The 9,716-nt window shown below is 41.1% G+C and overlaps 1 pseudogene; it reads right to left on the reverse strand.

Moving 5' to 3' along the window:
• Positions 1-6,111: 6,111 nt before the first annotated feature.
• On the reverse strand, positions 6,112-7,040 carry LOC143670143 (uracil-DNA glycosylase pseudogene; annotated as a pseudogene).
• Positions 7,041-9,716: the final 2,676 nt, after the last annotated feature.

Below are 9,716 nucleotides of genomic sequence, written 5' to 3' on the forward strand. Positions count from 1 at the left end.
TTACCACCCACAATTGGATGGGTCACAACTCCATGGAAACAATCAGAAAGGTCTGACCCAGCAATATTGAATGAGGATTAAAGGACATGGCTTTTCTGGGGTACATAATAGCTTCAAACTGGTCCATTCCACCCTTTGAACCCCCAAAAGACATGTTCTTTCCAAATGCAAAATACATTCATTCCATAACAATATCAGAAAGTCTTAAACCATTTCAGTAACATTACAAATGCAATACAAAGTCAGAAACAGTACAAAATCTCATCAAAGTCAACTACAGGCATGGTCTGTCCTAAGGCAAAATTCTCCTCTGGCTCTGGACCTGCAAGACTCTGAACAAGCTATCTGCTGCCAATATACAAAGGAGGGAAAGTAATAGGATACAAACTTCCATTTCCATAGGGAGAAATTGGAAGGAACACAGGGGTCACAGGACCCCTGGAAGCTCTGGAAACTTACAGGGCAAATGCCATTAGATTTCAGTCTTGAGAGTCATTTATATTCCTGGCTTTAGAAAGCAGTCCCACCCTTTTCAAGGGCCTATGCAGTAGCTCGGCTCTCCCCAAATGCAACCTTGTGGGATACTGGGGAGACAACCTTTTTCTCGGCTCCATCCTCTCCAAGCATCGGGACCACACCTGGGTTCTCTGCCATCTCCAGGGCACACAGTTAACCCTCCAGAACAAGGTGGTGGCAGCCAGGCTCTCCCCAATCCCCAAGAACTATGCTTCACCCTCTCCAAGGCCTGGGGCACAACTCTTCCTGAACAGCAAGATGGAAGGCCCACCCTCTGTCTTCAAAGCAAACTCACCCTCTCCAACTGCTTGGGTGGGTCCACTATCCTGGCCCAAGGTTTCTTGACTTAAGACCCTAGCTTCCATGGTTCTACCTCTGAAGTTATTTTTCCTTCAATTTGTCCCTTTTCTCTCTCTCAGTCCATAGTGGTAATGTTTCCATTTATACATATCCCACAACACTATTAATTGGTTTCCTATGCAGTATGCTGGGATCATGCCCATCAGACAGAAGGAATTTCCACAAATCATTCCTGGATACTTCATCTCCAATCCTGGCTTTTTCTGGAATGACTGACTGGTTCCATGTTTGGTAAAATCCTCACATGGGGCACTCTTCTCTGGGGTCTCCCTTTCTGGAAGCCCAGAATTTCCCAGACTAACAATTTCTGGTTTCTTTGTACCCAACAGTTCAGTTTTCAACTTATCTCTTTCCTGTCACATTTCACTATAAGCTGCAAGGAGAAACCAGGCCACAATTTCCACATTTAGTTTTGGAAATCTCTTCTGCTAAATATCCAAATTCATGGCTTTTAAAATCTGCCTTCCATCAAAGCTGTCAATTTTGCCAGAGTCTTTGCCACTTTAAAACAAGGATCACCTTCCTTCCAGTTTGCAAAAACACACATCTCATTTCTGTCTATGGCCTTATCAGAGGTATCTTTAGAGTCCACATTTCTACCAATAGTCTTTTCAAAGCATTCTAGGCCTTCTCAATCAAGCTCCTCATAACTCTTCCAGAATCTTCCCCTTATCCATTTAAAAAGCCATTCCAAATGTCCATTTGTGTCCTTGCCCTTATGTCCTTTGAGTAGATACCTAGCAATGGTATTGCTGGGACATTTGCACACCAATGTTTATAGCAGCATTATTTACAATTGCAAAGAGATGGAAACAGCCAAAATGTTCATCAACAGACGAGTGGCTAAACAAACTGTGGTATATACATACGATGGAATATTATGCAGCTCTAAGACAGAATAAACTTATGAAGCATGTAACAACATGGATGGACCTTGAGAACATTATGCTGAGTGAGACTAGCCAAAAACAAAAGGACAAATACTGTATGGTCTCACTGATATGAACTGACATTAGTGAATAAACTTGGAATATGTCATTGGTAACAGAGACCATCAGGAGATAGAAATAGGGTAAGATATTGGGTAATTGGAGCTGAAGGGATACAGACGGTGCAACAGGACTGAATACAAAAACTCAGAAATGGACAGCACAATACTCCCTAACTGTAATACAATTATGTTAAAACACTGAATGAAGCTGCATGTGAGAATGATAGAGGGAGGAGGGCTGGGGACATAAATGAAATCAGAAAGAAAGATAGACGATAAAGATTGAGATGGTATAATCTAGGAATACCTAGAGTGTATAATAATAGTGACTAAATGTACAAATTTTAAAAATGTTTTTGCATGAGGAAGAACAAAGGAATGCCATTATTGCAGGGTGCTGAAAATAGATGGTAAGTAATATTTTAAAATTTCAACTTATGTGTGAGACTAAAGCAAAAAATGTTTACTTGGTACTAAATTTATATTTTGACTGGTGTATTTCCTAATATAACTTATGTAGACAGCTTAATTGAACACCATAAGTACATGGAACCTTGAGTAGGACATGAGATTTTGTTGGTTTGTCCAGAGTGATGCCTCGATGAATCCCAGAGTGATTCAGTCATTGAATGGAAAAGTATTTGCAAAGCCCCGTTCGGGGAATGGTGAGAACAGGGAGAAATTCAACTTCCCCAAGTTGAATTCTTGATATTCTCACAAGCAGTGTGGACAACCAAAGCTATAGGCTGAGCTTCTAGTCTTGGGGTTTGTTCATATGAAACTTAACCCCACAGAGGATAGGTCAAGCCTACTTACAATTAGGCCTAAGAGTCACCCCCAGGAGAGCCTCTTTTGTTGCTCAGATGTGGCCTCTCTCTCCAGCCAACACAACAAGCAAACTCATCACCCTCCCACTGTCTACGTGGGACATGACTCCCAGGGGTGTGGACCTTCCTGGCAATGTGGGACAGAAATCCTAGAGTAAGCTGAGACTCAGCATCAAGGATTGAGAAAAACCCTAGAATGAGCTGAGACTTAGCATCAAGGGATTGAGAAAACCTTCTCGACCAAAAGGGGGAAAAGGGAAATGAGACAAAATAAAGTGTCAATGACTGAGAGATTCCAAACAGAGTCGAAAGGTTATCCTGGAGGTTATTCTTATGCATTAAGTAGATATCACCTAGTTATTCAAGATGTAATGGTGAGGCTGAAGAGAACTTCCTGAAAATGTAGAGCTGTGTTCCTGTAGCCATGTTTCTTGAAGATGATTGTATAATGATATAGCATTCACAATGTGACTGTGTGATTGTGAAAACCTTGTGTCTGATGCTCCTTTTATCTACCTTGTCAACAGATGAGTAGAACATATGGAATAAAAGTAAATAATAGGGAGAACAAATGTTAAAATGAGTTTCAAATGCTAGTGATCAATGAAATGGAGGGGTAAGGGGTATGGTATGTATAATTTCTTTTCTGTTGTCTTTTTATTTCTTTTTCTGAATAGATGTAAATGTTCCAGGAAATGGTCATGATGATGAATATGCCACTACGTGACGAAATTATGAATTACTGATTATATATGTAGAACGGAATGATCAAAATAGGAATGTTTGCGTTTGTTTTTTTTGTATTAAAAAAATTAAATAAATAAATAAATAAAAATTTTAAAAAGTGGGGAACTTAATAAGTTACAGTTCTAAGGACAAGACAATGTCCCAATAAAAGCAAGTCTATAGAAATGTCCTATCAAAGGCATCCAGAGAAAGATACCTTGGTTCAAGAAGGCCAATGAAGTTCAAGGTTTCTCTCTCAAGTGAGAAGGCATATAGTGAACCTAGTCAGGGCTTCTCTCTCATCTGAAAGGGCACATTGCAAACACAGCATCATCTGCTAGCTTTCTCTCCTGGTTTCTGGTTTCATGAAGCTCCCCGGGAGGTGTTTTCCTTCTTCATCTCCAAAGGTTGCTGGCTCGTGGACTCTGCTTCGTGGTGCTGCAGCATTCTCTGTTCTCTCCAAATCTCCCTCATTCTCCATAATGTTTCCTCTTTTATAGGACTTCAGAAACTAATCAAGACCCACCGAAATGGGTGAAGACATATCTCCACCTAATCCATTTTAACAACCACTCTTGATTAAATCACATCTCCAGGGAAATGATCTGATTATAGTTTCAAGCATACAATGCTGAATAGGGATTAGAAGAAAAGGCTGCCTTAACAAAATGGGATTGGGATTAAAACATGGCTTTTCTAGGGTACATAAAGCATCTCAAACCAGCACACTGGTTTTCTTCGTCTTCAGAACAATGAAATTATCTAAAATTGAGAATGTTGATACACTGTGGACTTTGGGACCTCTAATGATGCCCAATGAGTGCAGGTGGCTGAAGAATGCACTGAGGGAGAAGTAGATTGGCAAACAATGATGTATACTTATGAACAAAGGTTGTGTGGCTATAAAAAGGAACAAAGTCGTGAGGCACGCAACAATGTGAATGAACATGTGGGACATTTGGTGAGACAAAATAAGCCAGAAATAAAATTAACAAGAATGGTACGATCACCTTTAGAAAATGCTTATAAGAAAACAGGGGCCTAGATTATAAGCTTTTAGAGCAGACACATTAAGTCCGGTGTGGTGATTATTATTTCTGGATTTTGAGAGGCTGTTTTATATATATTTAGAGATAAAAATGAATCCAAACAGGTTGGGATTAAAGTAACTCAGAACACAGGGGAAAGGAAGACTGTGTCTATATTTTAGAACCGCACATACTCTTTGAGATCAATGGAAGAAAGGATTATTTAGACTAGAAGTGAAATTTTCTGTGGCACATAACCTAATTCAACCTATCTGTATAGGCTGAACAACTGAAACATAGGGAGCACAGAAAAAGAAGAGTTCCTTTAATCCTGTATAGAGTATTGTAATGCTTGGATACATCCTAGAGTATATTAAGCAGATAATCAAAAAGTATTGGCAAAGCAGGGATGGGAGAAAAATATGAAAGTATTAAACCTTACCATCAGGAAATCCCCTGATACTGTGTCGAACTTCAGGGACACCCAAATTAATAGGTCATGCCCTCGAGCATGCCCTCTTGTGAAGCTTACGTAGGTAGCACAGAAGCTTAGCCTACGTATAGGCATGCCTAAGAGTTACTTCTGGAGGACCTCTTTTGTTGCTCACATGTGGCCTTAGTCTCTCTAAGCCCAACTCTGCAAGTGAAATCATTGCCCTACCCCCTACGTGGGATATGACATCCAGGGGTGAAAGTCTCCCTGCTGATGTGGGAGATGACTCCCAGGGATGAATCCAGACCTGACACTGTGGGATTGACAATTCTATCCTGACCAAAAGGGGGAAATGAAGTTTAATTAATAAAGTATCAGTGGCAGAGAGAGTTCAAATAGATTCAAGAGGCTACTCTGGAGGTTGCTCCTATGCAAACTTCAATTAGACCTTGCTACTTATTATAATCTGCCCACCCCCAACCAGGACCGTTCCCGCCAATCCTAAAGAACACCTAGGGCAATATATAAGATTCCACAAGGGTCCCATGCACTAGAGTAACTTTCCAGAAACCTACAACCTCCAGATGGTTCCCTGGTCCAGATAAGTTCTGAAACCTAGCCCAGCCTCTCCAGAATATCAGGTAGTTCCATGTCCTTACCCCATAACAGTGACAGACACTTCCAATATGAAAAATTTAGAATTGCTATAGCCCAAACACCCCTAAAGAGAGGGATGGAAAGATCAAAGGTGATGGTGGTGTTATACAGAGAAGATAGGATTTAACAAATGAATATGAATGCTGAATCATTACGTTGATATCTCTTTTAGTCTCCAGTATTTTAGAGCAGCTAGAAGTAAAAACCTAAAATTGTGAAATTGTAACGCATGTCAAACTCTGAAATATGTTGTACAATTAATTGTGGTGCTGTGCTTTGAAATTTATAACTTTCTTTATGTATGTTATTTTTCACAAAAAAAGGGGGAAAAAAGTCGATTGTGATGATTAAAAAAATATAAGCCCTCTCGCCTCCTATGTTCTGGAGGAGTTAGAAGGAAAACTATGAGGGATCGTATGGTAGCTCATGACAAACTGTGGGATCTGTCCTGTAACTACTTGTTGAAGAATGCTTTGAAAACTATTTCTTTGCTTTGTATATATGTTCTACTACACAATTTAAAAAGTTAAAAAAAAAAAAACATTGATGGAGACCATCCTTCTTAGTTTAGGATCACAGCTCCTTTCAGTTGATGGGCTTCTTGCCAGACTTCTGCAGCAGGCTCCTTGGTTTTAGAAAAATGTGTACATCCAAAGAATCCTCTGTACACCCACAATGGGGAAGGATGCGCTGTCTGCAGCAGGTGGTGCCACTTCCTATCAATGGCAATGCCCTTCTTCTGAGCACAAGAGCCCCAGAGTAAGAAGACAAATCCAGTTCTCATTTAAACAGGATACGGTTGCATTGGTAAATTGCTCCCGACCTTTTTTCTTATGAGAATTGGCTTGATGTGCTAAAACTGTGAGGACAGCACTGAGTAGGAGAATACTTTGTTTGGCCCATCCTGGTTCATCTATGAGCGAAACCATCTATGTCTGTAGACAACTCTTTATAAATGGTTTCCAAACTGGGTGGAGGTGGAACAGGTCTTTGAATGCCAAAGCAGAGTCCATGAGCTTGATTGGTTCCATGATATGGATACTGTCCAAGGATGACAACCTTCACATCTCTTATGTCACACATCTGGGTCCACGTGAAGTCCTGGTGTGGGGGTGGATAAACAGTATGATGTTTTCTTTCTTTTGCAACAAATCACATTAGCTTTATGAAATAACGTTTCCCGAACTCTCCGCTCCGCTGTATTGCTTCTTCCAATTCTCACCAAATCCCACCGGCACATTGCGCGCTGGAAGTCTCAACTGGGATGCGACGCCTTGTTCCTCTAGATCCGACCAACAGCTAGGGGCTCAGCGGCGAGCCGGGCGCTGTGCCGGGCTCGCCCTGCCGGGTCCGGGCCTTCTTCGCGGTAACAGCGGCTGCTTCCAGCTCTCCTCAGCTGCAGCTGCCGTCAAGCCAATTCCCTGGTCAGCGGGCTCGGGGCCGCAGGCGCTTGACTTCCTATCGAGCTTCCGGGAGAAGTAGAGGATCTCCTGGCCAATCATCATCTCGGAGGTGAGGAGGGAGCCAGAGCGCCCCAACCCGGCACCGCAGGTTGGAAACTTGGGGTCAGCAATTGGCCCCAAGAAGCCCTTTTTACCCCTGCACTTTCCAGCCTGCCCAACAGATGGCACTTTTTGACTACGTATTCCTCAGCCCTACAAAGGCAGCTTAAAATTTTTTTTTTTTCCAAAACCACCTTGGAAGCATTTGAAACAGTGGTGCCCATTAGCATCTGACCAAGAGGGGTTGAAACTGCAGGGATCCCGTGTTCTCACTTCACCGGTCAATATGCAGTTCAGTATTGGGGTTTTGTCCTCCTCTCTGCTTGGGGCGGAGGACACCTGAAGCTGTCCCAGTCCACAACCATCCCTCAGGCAAGGATTGGGCCACCCACTGCTCCTTCCCCCAAGAGTGGTGCCAGGAGCCATTGAGGGAATTACTCACAATCTCTGGAACAGGTTCTCAGTCTCTTCGTCCTGCATTACTATGGATGTTGTACTGAAGTCCCCTAATACCCAGATCCCCCAAATAGTTGATTCAGACAGTTTTTTTTTGTCTGGCTGCTCACTGCTTTGGGAGAGAAGAAGGTTCTGCCACTTCCTCCCTGTAGTAGTTAGGTTTAGGCATCAACTTGGATAGGTGATGGTGTTCTGTGCTGTGGACTTAATTCATCACCATATGAAATTCATCTATGCCTGATTATATCTGTAGTCGGCCAAGAGGAGTGCCTTCCACAATGAATGATGTTTAATTTAATTAGTTGGAGGCTTAAAAGAGAGAGGTAAGAAGAGCTCTCAGCAGCCCCACCCACCTCTCAATTTAGCTCTTAGAGCTGGCTTAGATAGACATCTGGAGATGCTGGAAGGAATCACCCTGGGGAAAGACATTCAAACGCAGAAGCTGGCAGAGAAGGCCAGCAGATGTCACTGTGTGCCTTCCCATGTGAAAGAGAAAGGCAGAGGGAAACCAGTGGTCTTTCCTCTGAAGCACTTGAAATCTGTAACTAAATAAATCCCCTTTATAAAAAGCCAGTCCATTTCTGGTGTATTGCATTCTGGCAGCATTAACAAATGAAAACACTCCCTAATCTCCCGTTTTGGAAGCTCCTCTTGGAGTTTTTCTGTGTTCAGCACCCTCAGCAGCATGTGTTCTGCCCTGGGTCTTTTTGGATTGGGTCCCCGTGTCTGGATATGCAAGATAATCTAATTCACTGCTTTTAAAAAAAATTTTTAATTAATTAAAAAAAATTTTTTTAAATATGACAAGAAAGAAACACAAACATTCTTAACATATGACCATTCCGTTCTACATATATAATCAGTAATTCACAATATCATCACATAGTTGCATATTCATCATCATGATCATTTCTTAGAACATTTGCATTAATTCAGAAAAAGAAATAAAAAGACAACAGAAAAAGAAATAAAACGAAAACAGAAAAAAAAATTATACATACCATACCCCTTACCCCTCCCTTTCATTGATCACTAGCATTTGAAACTCATTTTAACATTTGTTCCCCCTATTATTTATTTATTGTTTTGTTTTGTTTTCTCCTATTATTTATTTTTATTCCATATGCTCTACTCGTCTGTTGACAAGTCAGATAAAATGAGCATCAGACACAAGGTTTTTACAATCACACAGTCACATTGTGAAAGCTATATCATTATACAATCATCATCAAGAAACATGGCTATTGGAACACAGCTCTACATTTTCAGACAGTTTCCTCCAGCCTCTTCATTACATCTTCAATAACAAGGTGATATCTACTTAATGTGTAAGAATAACCTCCAGGATAACCTCTCGATTCTGTTTGTAATCTCTCAGCCATTGACACTTTGTCTCATTTCACTCTTCCCCCTTTTGGTTGACAAGGTTTTCTCAATCCCTTAATGCTGAGTCTCAGCTCATTCTAGGGTTTTTCTCAATCCCTTGATGCTGAGTCTCAGCTCATTCTAGGATTTCTGTCCCACATTGCCAGGAAGGTCCACACCCCTGGGAGTCATGTCCACGTAGACAAGGAGGGTGATGAGTTTGCTTGTTGTGTTGGCTGAAGAGAGAGGCCACATCTGAGTAACAAAAGAGGTTCTCTTGGGGGTGACTCTTAGGCCTAAATTTTAAGTAGGCTTGACCTATCTTTTGTGGGGTTAAGTTTCATATGAATAAACCCCAAGACTGGGGGCTCAGCCTATAGCTTTGGTTGTCCACACTGCTTGTGAGAATATCAAGAATTCAACTTGGGGAAGTTGAATTTTACCATGCTCACACAATTCCCCAAAGGGGACTTTGCAAATACTATTTTATTCACTGATCAAATCACTCTGGGATTTATTGGGGCTTCACTCTGGACAAACCAACGAAATCTTATGTCCTACTCAAGGTTCCAGTACTCATGGTGTTCAATTAAGCTATCTACATGGGTTATATTAGGAAATGCACTAGTCAAAATATAAATTTAGTACCAAATCAACATTTTTTGCTTTAGTCTCACACATAAGTTGAAATTTTAAAATATTACTTACCATCTATTTTCAGCACCCTGCAATAATGACATTCCTTTGTTCTTCCTCATGCAAAAACATTTTTTAAATTTGTTCATTTAGTCACTATCATTATACACTCTAGGCATTCCTAGATAATACCATCTCAATCTTTATCATCTATCTTTC

The sequence above is a fragment of the Tamandua tetradactyla genome, chromosome X, assembly GCF_023851605.1.
Source record: "Tamandua tetradactyla isolate mTamTet1 chromosome X, mTamTet1.pri, whole genome shotgun sequence".
In the NCBI taxonomy this organism is placed as follows: Eukaryota; Metazoa; Chordata; class Mammalia; order Pilosa; family Myrmecophagidae; genus Tamandua; species Tamandua tetradactyla.